This window comes from Sarcophilus harrisii, chromosome 4 (genome assembly GCF_902635505.1).
Source record: "Sarcophilus harrisii chromosome 4, mSarHar1.11, whole genome shotgun sequence".
Taxonomy (NCBI): Eukaryota; Metazoa; Chordata; class Mammalia; order Dasyuromorphia; family Dasyuridae; genus Sarcophilus; species Sarcophilus harrisii.
In genome coordinates this window covers 145,950,558-145,962,896 of record NC_045429.1, presented here as the reverse complement: position 1 = coordinate 145,962,896, position 12,339 = coordinate 145,950,558, and the positions used below count along the sequence as shown (strand labels likewise).

The 12,339-nt window shown below is 34.7% G+C and overlaps 1 long non-coding RNA gene across 2 annotated transcripts in view; it reads right to left on the bottom strand.

Annotated features, from left to right (window-relative positions):
* LOC116419138 overlaps nt 1–12,339 on the bottom strand; it is a 58,632-nt gene that overhangs the window by 15,539 nt on the left and 30,754 nt on the right. For both annotated transcript variants that reach the window (XR_004229406.1, XR_004229407.1), the window contains exon 2: nt 7,114–7,233. This is a non-coding gene — a long non-coding RNA (uncharacterized LOC116419138). The remainder of the gene's footprint in view (nt 1–7,113; nt 7,234–12,339) is intronic.

Here is a 12,339-nt window from a genome sequence, read left to right as displayed (position 1 = left end):
TGTGCTCAGTTTCTTTATCTGTGAAATAAGGAAGTGGAATCTATTAAATTCCCATTTCTGGACCTTTTTAAAGTGTGTGGAATTGGGATTTCCTTTTGCTTATGATTAGGATTAGACTGCACCTCAGGTCCCTTCAAATTCTGAGATTCTGGTTCTGTAGGTGTTGGATTTTTTAAAAAAGAATTTAATTGACAATATTCGAATACATTGTCAAAACCAGGAAGTCCTTTTGCTTTGCATAGATATTGACAAAAATCATACTAAATGCTTGAAGCCATATGAAGAAAGAGACTTTCCATTTTTCAAGTGCTTCCCACACAGGCTGAAGAGAAGGAAAATATAAGAAATAACAGAAAAAAAGAAAACTGGGGGAGAAAAGTGAAGAAACTTTTTGTGTTTTTTCACTACTTCCTTCCAGCCTTGGTAACTTCTGTTACCCTTAAAGGCTCTAAGAAGTCCTGACCTCATAACTTGGCCTTATTCCTTGCTTATAGACAGGAAGGTGTTGTTTCCTTGGTGACCAGCTTTCCACAGACTGTATTAAGTTAAGCAATCAAGTGCCTCTTGTGAAACCTGCTTAGATTTGTCCCTTTCCATTGACAAACTGTGTTAGCTCAGTTCATATTGTGAGAACTTCACTCTCCTGCAGATAAATGAGAATGTGTTACACCCCAAAGTGATCCTTGTCATCGCACCCTCTCCTTCTTCAATATAGTCAAGAGACCTTGGCCTTAACTGCTTAACTACTTCTAATTCAACCTTGTTCAATAGAAATTGTTTTCAGGTTCAGAAATGTGTTATAATTGACAACATTGTATAAGTTTTTTTCTCCCTTTAAAATTCCAAAATAGATACTTTTAGGTTTAATAATTATTACATATTCCTACTGAAACACCCTGAAATTTGAGCTAAAAGTTGTCCTTGATCTTTCTTCTTGTGGTCAAAAAGCTTCATGTCTAGTAAACAATATGATACAGAGGAAAGAGTATTGAAATTAGATACTCAAAATGTAAATTTGAATCCAAACAAAGCGGTGACCTTAGGACAGTTGTTTCATCCCTTTAAGCCAGTTTTCTCTTAGGGGAAGTAAAATGATTGAACTAAATGATCTCCATGATATGTGATTCCTCTGAATTAGTGATTCTAGACTTGAGACTCATGAACTTGCAAGGAGTCTGAATAAATCTGGAGAACAATGGTCTTTGAACCATAATTCTTTGTTTTCATTAATCTTTGATTTCCTTTAGAATCCTATGCATTTTATTTTATGCATGTAAAAACATAATCTTAAGGACTTCACAGGCTTCATCAAACAAAAAGACTTTAAAAATCCCAGATCTAATCCTTTTGTAGACCCTAACCCAACTTTCAGGGAGTTAATTCATTCATCTTTCTACTTTGCCTTAGAATTAAGCTCCCCAGCTGAGTAGGTAATCCAGGGTTATTTAGAAGGCTTCAGATCATACTTCACACTTTATTCAGCTATTCACCATAGTCAGAGATCTTGTCAATCTTGTCACCCCACAAGTAGCCTTTTGCCATCTCACACCCATTCTAATACTACCTCAGGAAACAATTATAAAATCACTACAATCCATTACTCTATGTTTCCATTAAAGTGCCCTGTGACTAACTGAACCAAAACTTCCTTTCTTTACCACCTATCTGCTACATCTATTAGAACATAAGCTTTTGGAGGGTTATTCACTGAATATACTTTACATTTACCTTTTGGGGGCTCATTCTATCTCTTCTAAGAAATTAAGTTCCCCAAGGGCTCTTTTTGTCTTTGTACCCAGAGACTTTGAATTGAATTGAATTACTAGCCAAGTGTCTCTCCAGATGGGGAAAATCTAGGTTTTGCCAAACCTGTAAATTCTTTTCTTTTATTGCTGAATAAAGAAAAGTTTTTCTTCTTTGTTGCTAATACACCATGGCCTTCCATAAAGAAGCAATGTTTTCTAATACAGAAATAGCATAATGGCACTCTCTACCAAGGAGCAGAGTTGTGTACAAACTCAAACTGAACTCCAAACTCATCACTACTTTTGGAGTTGCATTTTCAAGATTATTATCAAGCACAAGGACTTTGAATAATACATGAAATAGCATGGAACAATAGAAAGGAGAAGAACCTGAACCTGGAGTTGGAAGAACTAGGTTCAAATTATGGCTCCAATATTTGCTACCTATGTGACCTTGGATAAGCCACACTCTCTGGACTTGTTTTCTCTTCTGTTAAAAAAAAAAGATTTAAGCTTAAATGACCTCTTGCATCCCATAATTCTCTTCATAAGCATCATCAGAAAAAACAAAGGGAACTCATAACAGGGGAGGGAGAGAGACTTATTAGTTAACAAACATTTATTTAGTACTTACTCTGTAACAGGCATTGCTTTCCACATCTCTCTCACCTTCCTCATTACCAGCACATCCACTTAGTATAGAATAAGTTATAGAGCTATGGATCATATAAGACAAAAGTCTTCTTCTCACATATTGCCCAGAAATCACATTCCTGATTCTAGCTGGTTCGTTTTTAAGGATGTGGAGGAGGTGGGGTGAAAGAACTAGGAAGGAGGAAGCACCTCATTTCCACACTATCTTGCTCCTGTTATTTTTATTATCACACTTCTCTACACTTCCTACTTTCAATTAGGACTGAAAACAATGTGCCAAAATTCCAAGACAGTCTATTCTCAGAGTATTTCTAACTTCATAGGGAAAAGGAAACCCTGAATCTCTCCTAAGATTTTCATCAAGTTCCATCCAGTTCCATTCATTCCTGATCCAAAAAGCTCCTAAAAGATGAAAAAAAAAAAACAAAAAAACTTTGAAAACTCACCTGAACTCTAGAGTCAATATAAGAACTCAATTCCAAACATTTCTTTCCTGAGATTTGCCCTTTTCAGCCCCAGCTGCTACAATTCAGGAAATGCTGGGTTTGGACAATCTTTGACTATAAATATCCATGATTCACATTTGCGTTATTTAAGAATTCATCTTGAAAGAGAAGTCCTTAGAACCCAGGTCATTAGCTTTTGCTTAAGTGAAATGAGTGGGTGGTCTTAATTGAACTCAAAATCATAAATGAGTCTGTTTCTGAAACCTTCCACATAACTGGAATGAGAAATGGCATTTTGACCAACTGCATCAGCAAAGTCAGATTTCAGATACTCTAGCTTTTTATTGTCACAATTTCTCCAGATATGGAAAGTCTAAAAAACAAGTTGCAAAAAAATTTACAAAGAAATTTATACTCCCTTTGTTAATAAGCAGGAAACGGCATTCTCTAGGGATTAGAATTCTATTGTCTCCTGAACATTACTTTCACTTAAACATATTCACATTTGCATAGCAGAAGTAGAAACAATTCTTACTTTGAAGTGCCCATTATTTACCTGAGACACTGGATGACAAAACAATTTTTTAAGTGAATCTGTAATTACACTGCTTCTGAAACTGGGTTTCTTGCAGCCAGAAGCAATGGTCTGTCAGTCTGATGTTCACTTTTGTATCCTTTTTAAAAAATGACATATAATTAATACAATACAAAGACTAAAGATAACAAATTTTTGAGATTGTCATTTCATTGAATGTTTCTCATGACATTTTTTGTCCTTAGCAAAAATATAGTTACAAAAATTCACTGTAAAAAAAATTTTGAGGGGTAGAATTTATAAAACAGCCTCTGGTTTTAGCATTGTATATTTTTTTCCACCAAATATCAATAGAAAGACTATTGAAAGAATAAATGACCTAAAGCCATTGGAATTGTTTTCTTCTAAAGGGTTTTTTCCCCTCATAATTAACAGGCAAGAAATCCACAGGTAAAGTTATTCTTTTCAAAGCAAATCTTCCAGTCTCCCTATTTTCCTTAAAAATAATTCTTATAAATAAGACTTACAATGTACAGAATTGTCAAGTAGATAGTTTTCTTTTTTTTTGTTATTTCCTGTCCTTTCTTAGTTTTCCTTCTACAGTTTCATCCTTTCATTTCTTTCCTCCAGACCTTCCCTATTTCCAGTTCTATATGTCTTCAACAAAACCTACTCTTGGGAAAGTCTTTTAATAATAACAACTAGCAGTATATTTGCTTTAGAGTTTGCAACATGCTTCACAACTTTCATCTATTTGAATGACACAAAAACCCTTCAAGGTAAGTGCTATTATAATCCCCATTTTACAAATGAATGAACTAAGGATAAGAAATTCTGCAGTGTACCAGGAACCAGAACTAAGAAAGGTCTGAAGCCAAATTTGAACTCAGATCTTCCTAATTCCAAGTCCAAGACTCTATTCTCTATAGTCACTTAGCTTCCTATAAACTCATTTACACTAAATTGCCAATGATTGATAAGAGAAATATTTCCCAAGAGTATTTGTGTATTTGGTTTTTTATCCTAATAGTATACTAACTATATGTTCAAAGGCAGTGTTATTTTTCATTTTGGTTGCATGAACATCTGGTACAATGTCTTGAACATAGTAGGATCTTAATAAATGTTCCTTTCATTAAATGGAATTTGTAGTTTAGCTCTAGACAAAGATTTAGCTCAAAGGAATGATTCTATTGAATTTCAACCATAATTTAGAGACTAAGGAAATATTTCAGGAGAAGGAAGAAAACCAGGAATTTCCCTGGGCTTCTGAAAACATGATTGGTTGACATGTCTGATCTTTTAAAGTTGGCATCATACATGGCATCATATCTGAAAATCTGCCCTGCAACTAAAGTAACAGGGAAGCTACTTGGATGGATAATTTAGTTACCCTGTTGACCATAGCATTTCGCATGGTCTCCATTAAAGTCCTCTGATGGCTCATAGAGTCTAAGTGGCCCTCAGTTTTTCAAGATAGAACACAAGTCTTGACAATCTTATCAAAGAATAGCAAAGCTCTAGGGAAGTCTACCTAGGTTGAAAAGGCTCCAGGCAATAACTCAATAAACATTTGTTAAGTTCCTACTATAAGCTATTTATTATGCAAAGCAATGAGGATTTTAAAAAGTCAAAAGATGTTCCATACTCTCAAGGAGTTACAATCTAATTGGGGAGCAATCATATATAAAATTAGATCGGGAAGTAAGGAGGAAGAAGTAAAGGAAGAGAGAAAGAGGGGGAGAAGGAGAGAAAATGAGAACATACTGATAGATAATATAATAGACACTCAGATGATAGATTGATATGATATGATATCATGTGATATGATATGTTGGAAACAATCAACAGAGGAAAGGCACTAGAATTAAAGGAAATCAAGAAAGGCTTTCATTAGAAAGAGACTTTAGCTGAAACTTGAAAGAAGTTAGAGAGCCCAGAAAATGGGGATAAAGGAGAAGATTGTACCAAGTATGGAGAATAGTCAATAAAAATTCTCAGAGCCATGAAATGAAATGTCTTTTTCAAACAAGAACAAGGAAGCCAGTGTCACTAAGTCAAAGAGTATGTAGGGGAGAAAATATAAGATGTAAGAAGACTGGAAAGACATGGATGTGAAGGAATGCTATAAAATTTTTTAATTGTAAACAGAGGATTTTATATTTGATCCTAGATGGACAGGGGTGTGGGGAGGGGATAGACAAATCTACAGGAACATCTCAGCCAAATCGCCAAACCACCAAGTCAAAAAGAAAAATATTACAAACAACAAGGAAGAAAAATAATTTAAATATGACAGAGCCACAATTAAAATCACACAAGACCTAGAAGCAAGTACATTAAAACACCACAAGAACACTATATAATCTTCCTTAAGATTTTGGATCTGCTTTTTTTTATTGGTTGACTTTATTTTCATAATCTTGTTTTTCTTAGAAGGGGGGGGGGGGGGGGGGGTAGATGAGTCCAGATGAGACCATGGGAAAGTGCTTTATCTAGGTCAGGCACTTGGGACCCCTTTTTGCCAAAAAAAAATTTTTTTTACATAATTATCAAAGAAGCATACTAAAGCAAAAAAGCCTCTCTTACTCCAAAGAGTAATGTTAAATGGTCATCTATACCCCACATAGAGAGTAGTTAGTAAAGTTGAGTCTTGCCCATCTTGATTAATAACGAGCATCTTGAAAAATCCTTTTTGTTATTGCACTTTTCAAGGAATGTTGTCTGATTTTTACATACAGAGTTATGATACTGGAGAAAGAGGTATGAATGCAGCATTTTGCTTACCAAATAGTAAGTACAATAGGTTCTGTACCTGTCAGTCAATTTTGTGAATACAGAGATGTGGTTTATTCCAAAACATCATTGATAAATACTTACCTGTTCCCTTCTAAGACACTCTCCAAAGATGCCTTTGGTGTGCATAGATTATTCTCATAAAGATTTTAAGATGAGAAAGTAAGCATATGGGTTGCTGATTTTTCTGATTACATTTTGATCTTTTTCCTTATGCTCATCATGAACACTGTAACGAGGGATGACTAAGTGTCTCATGAAATGATATTTCTTGCCACCTTTGGACACATGATCAAACCAACTTTACTAACTAGCTTATTTTTCTTTCTATTTTATTTCCATTTGGGAATTTTGAGTAGCAACAACTAATTTTATGTTTAAGATAATCTAAAGATTTTGTATTATCATACTCCACTCCTCTATTCAAAGAGTAAAGCACATGGGACTAAGGGCAATTTTTCATTTTTCTCTTCATTATTATAATAGTTAGCATTTATGAAATGCTTTTAAAGTATTAATTAATTTTATCCTCACAAATAGGTACTATTATTATCCACATTTTTTGATAAGAAAACTGAGATTAACTGCTATCACAATGAGATTCTCAAATGATCAGATAAGCCTGAAGACCGATACAAAATAGCATGTTAAAAGTCTTTCAATGCATCAAGGAAAATCCTGTCAATTTTCAAGATCAGTTACTGATGTGGAAATAATGTGAAGTATGAAATGCTATTTAATTGTAAAGTATTCTTATTATACAGTATTGTACATTGTGACATGACCTATCAGTTCATTGAAAATAGCAGTGCACATTTGATATATTTATACTTTCAAATGCTTACTTTTCTCCTTGGCATGAATATTGCCTCCAAGAATGCAGATTGTGATTCACCCACACCTGCCCAGACTAAATGGCTTTTAGTCCATGACCTACCTACTAGAAAGGGTTCACTCAACAAGACTAGTTCCTTCCTCATGTTCTCTCAACATTGGAAGTATAGTGGAGCATGAAGGTTTTCCATCAGTTATCCTTGGTCCTTGCCAAATGGAAGATCTGGAATAAATGAAAAAGATATTTTTCATTTATTGATTCTCTGACAGCTTTTATATTATCATTTCTCTAGCACAGGGGTCCTCAAATTATGGCCCTCAGGCCAGATGTGGCCCACTGAGGACATTTACACAGCCTGCTGGGTTATGGCAAAATCAGACCAAAAGTGACGTTTGACCTAAACTCCTGTTAGCAACACACACTTCTGGCACTGGGCTGAGGTGGCAGAGACAGAGTGTGAGGCGATACCAAGGTGATATGAGTTCCCAGGCCGGGGTGTATGGTGTGGGGAAGGGAGAGAGATGCAGAAGACAGAGAACTGATGGCCCACAGCCTTGTACAGTAATGGCAGCCACCACAACAAACAGGTGCGGGGGATGTACAGTGCATGCTGTGCATGTCATGGCTGCTGCAGGGGGAATTCACTGCAGTGAATGTTGGAAATGGGAGTGTGAAGAGCAGGAGAGAGAGTGTGGGAAACAGAGGCATCACAGCACAGAGGCAGCTTGGAGGAAGTTAGGCATTGCAGTCTGTATATCTCTGTGTGGGCAAAGTTATTGCTGGTATATTGTTTTTTTAGGGCTGTATGTATATATATATATATATATACATATATATATATATACATATATGTATGTATGTATGTATTTTACTAATAGCAATTTGGAATCCCTAGGAAATAATGTCAAGAAAAAGAAAAATTGACTCAGAGTGTAGGATATTCAAAGAACAGTGGACTTATGATTACTTTTTCATGCAGTACAAGGAAAGAGCTGTATGTCTGATATGCCAGACACTATATTCTGTATTCAAAGAATATAATTTGCATCGACACTATGAAACTCAACATAAAGATAAATATAATTGTTTGGTTGGAGAAGTGAAAAAAGATAAAATATTAAAAATGAAAAATACATTGACAACTCAGCAAAATACTTTTGTGAAGCAGAAGCAGCTAAATATTTCATCACTGTGAGCAGTTTTCAAGTTGCCAAGCTAATAGCAGCACTGGCAAACCTTTTGTGGAGGGAGAATTTGTTAAAGAATGCCTTCTTTCTGTTGCCAAAGAGATGTGTCCAGAGAAGGCTGATTTATTTAGTACAGTGAGTCTTTCAGGACCTACAATTACACGAAAGATTGAATAAATGGGAGACAATCTGCATCAGCATTTGCAAAACTCCATAAAAAAAATTTCATAATTTTTCTTGGCACTTGACGAAATTAATAATGTTCATGATTCTGCACAATTTCTAATTTTTATTTGTGGAAAGAATGATTATTTTGAAGTCATAGAAGAGCTTGCTGCACTGCAAAGCATCAAAGGAACAACTACAGGAGAGGATATCTATGAAAAGGTTTGTCAAACTATGAATGGTTTAGAGCTGGACTGGGCTAAACTAGCCAGCATGACAACTGATGGTGCTCCTAGCATGGTGGGATCTAAGAAAGGAGTAATTGATTGCATTAGCCAAGAGATGGACAAACATAACCATTCTCATCCAATAGCCATATACTGCCTCATTCACCAACAAGTGCTGTGTAGTAAATCACTGAAGTGGGACTCTGTTATGAAAATTGTGGCATCTTGTGTTAACTTCATTAGAGCTAATGCACTAAATCATAGACAATTTCAGGAATTTCTGTCTGAGCTAAATGTTGAATATGAAGATATTCTATATAATGCTGAGTATGAAGATGTTCTATATAATGTTGAGTATGAAGATGTTCTATATCACACAGAAGTCCATTGGCTGAGTCGAGGGAGAGTTTTGAAACGTTTCTATGACTTACTTCCACAGATTACAACTTTTCTGCTTTCAAAAAACAAAGTACCAGAGCTCAATGATGCAGAACGGGAATGGCACCTTGCCTTTCTGACAGATGTAACAGAGCTACTCAACAATTTCAATATGCAACTTCAAGGAAAGAGGAAGCTCATTTGTGATATGCAATCACATATCAAAGCATTTGAAGTAAAATTAGGCCTCCTCATCAAACAAGTGAAGGAGGAAAACTTCTGCCATCTCCCCACAATTCAAAATCTGTTAGCAGAAAAACTGCTGATTGCATTCCCAAACAAAACATGTGTGGATTCACTGGAAAAATTGCAAAAGGAGTACCAATTTAGATTTAAAGAGTTTCATCTCCATGAACAGGACATACAGTTTTTCCGTAACCCATTTTCTATTGACATTGAAAATGTGGCTACAATTTACCAAATGGAACTAGCTGAACTGCAGAATTGTGACTCTGAAAGACGCATTCAAGTCAAGCAGCCTTCATAATTTCTATGCATCTCTCCCCCCTGAGACATATTCTCATCTCAGGAACCATGCACTCAAAATGGCAACCATCTTTGGCAGCACTTATGTCTGTGAACAGACTTTTTCTAGAATGAAACATTTGAAATCTCCAACCAGATCAAGATGAACGGATGCACACTTGCATGACTTGTTATGATTAGCAGTGACAAATATGGAACCAGACATTGACCATCCCATTAGCCAAAAGCAGCCCATAGTTCTCACTGAAATACTGGTAAGTTTGTTGATTTAACTTTACTTCATTTTAAATATTGTATTTGTTCCCATTTTGTTTCTTCACTTCTAAATAAGATATATGCAGCATGCATAGGAATTTGTTCATAGTTTTTGTTTTTACTATAGTCTGGCCCTGCAACAGTCTGAGGGACAGTGAACTGGCCCCCTATTTAAAAAGTTTAAGGGCCCCTGCTCTAGGATATTTGCCATTTATAACAGGTTACACATGTCCTACTTATGCCCCTATTTCTATTACCCTAAAAGATATTAAGTTTGATTTCTTTAGAGACTTGTAATAATAATAATAATAATAATAATAATAAACCACTAGAAGAATATCAGTTGCTAAAAAGGGGACTTTTGTTTCAGGGAGAACTTTGATGTTTCACCAAAGACAATGCAACCCACTGTCAACTTTCTATTTAATTCTGGACCCAACTCATTATCCATTCGAAGTATATGCAAGATTTATATGTAGATGGACAGATAGAAATACAGATAAGTAGATAGGTAGAGAGATAGATATGAAGAGATAGATGATAAAATATACACATGTATAAGTTCAGTATTCTTGATAGTTGGGACACATTCTTTTGAGTAAGAATTTTATTTAACTGGATTAGCAGTGTTCAGGAAACTTAATGTTTTCAACAAATAGGAGCAATTAGGAAAATTGTTCTTGATTTAGACATTATTCTGGGTCTCCTCCATGACAAGGGCAAGCTGCTTGAGTAAGTATACATCCCCTTAATTAATGTATTATATGATATTAATTATCAGATGATCAATGAATAAAATTATCTTTGTTGTATCTTTCAAATACCCAAAAGTAAATTTTAACATTTGCATTAGGTATACCTTTATTGTAACCTTTAAAGTGACTTTTTGTACCTCCACATAAAATACTTTAGATCAATAGGTAATAGATAAATATAAATATGGAATCAATAAATAATAAGCACAATGGAATCTTACATTCCCAGCATCTTTTGTGACATAGAGATGTGGCAACAAGAAATATTCTTTAGGAAAATCTGTTCCTTAATATAGTAATGATATCTTCAATATATAGATTAAACTCATAAAATATTATATAAATGAGAATATAAGTTGGGGTAGGAAAAATATCTTGAATTCTTGTCTATGCAAATTAGACTGATTTTTTTCCTTAAAATGGATTGAAAACATCCTCAAAACTTTATGGCCTCAGAAGACTAAAGGTTGAGGTTATTGATATCACCTCTTAGGTTCACTGGGTATCAGGTAGCCCCAGGGAACTCCAGAAGGGCTTTGATATTCTATAGACTAACTTCAATTAACTATACAGGAGCTTCATTCAATTGAATCAATTCAAGATGTCTTCAGTGTCTATTCTTATTGAATATCCTTCACCTAATATGGTTAAGTAAACTCTCATTTCACTGACAGAGGCTTCAAGAATTCAGGGTCATCTTCATGCCACAGTGAAAGGACTTTGAAGAATATCTTCTAAATGCTTGGGAAAATGATTTTTCTCTTCCTTATATACTTTCATTGAAGGCAAAAATAACTTTGTAATTGAAAATTTAATTTTATGTAGGAAGAAATGTTCTTTGGTTTTAAAATGAGCAGAATTAAGTCATCATAAGATGAACTAATAATATCTATAAATGAGGAATATATCATTTTCACAGATCAAACATAATGAGGATAACTGAAGATTTCCTCTGAATTGATTGAATTTAGCATATCTTTTACAACTTCAGAGATAAACAAAATTGCAATTAATTATATATATAGATATCCTCTGAACTGATTAAATTTAGCATATTCTTTACAAATTTCAGAGATAAACAAAAGTGCATTTAATTATATGCACATGCCTAAACTAAAGAGATAAAAGATTCTTTAGGGGAAAACATATTATATATATATATATATATATATATATACACATATATACAAATACATATATATATACACATATATGTATTATGTATATATATACATATATCTATATCTATGTGTATATTTATATCTTAAGTATTCTAAAGTACTAGGTTCATTTGTCCACTTATATAGTAAGAGGGATTTATGAGGTGTTCAGGAGGACTAGCACCTCTGGTGTGAAGGCTTGCTGAACCCTTTTCAAAGACTGCTCATCCACCTTTGGTATTCACTTGATTTACCTGACTCTTACCTGTGACTGCAAGAAAGTGTAATATGCACAATGGCCACACCCTGGTAAAATTGTCCCAACAGACAGGCTAAACCAGGTTGAGAGTATCTGGCAGGCCATAAATGTATTGGTGAATTCGGGAGATAAATACTCCAAGCATGCTAAGACTTTCTCAGTGGAGTAAGAAAATGAGAATAACTCCATGAAGGTGGCTGAAACAAGCACTTTGGAATGCTTAGGGTCTGTAAAGGCTTCAAAGACACCAAAATCATCTAATACATATCAGGTCATCACCAGTTGCCTTGATTTTTGCCTTGCCACTGGATTTCAGTGATTCAGGAAGAGAGAGACTGACAACTCTGCACAATTCCACCTCATTTAAATTCAGTTCATGTACAAGTCATCACCCCA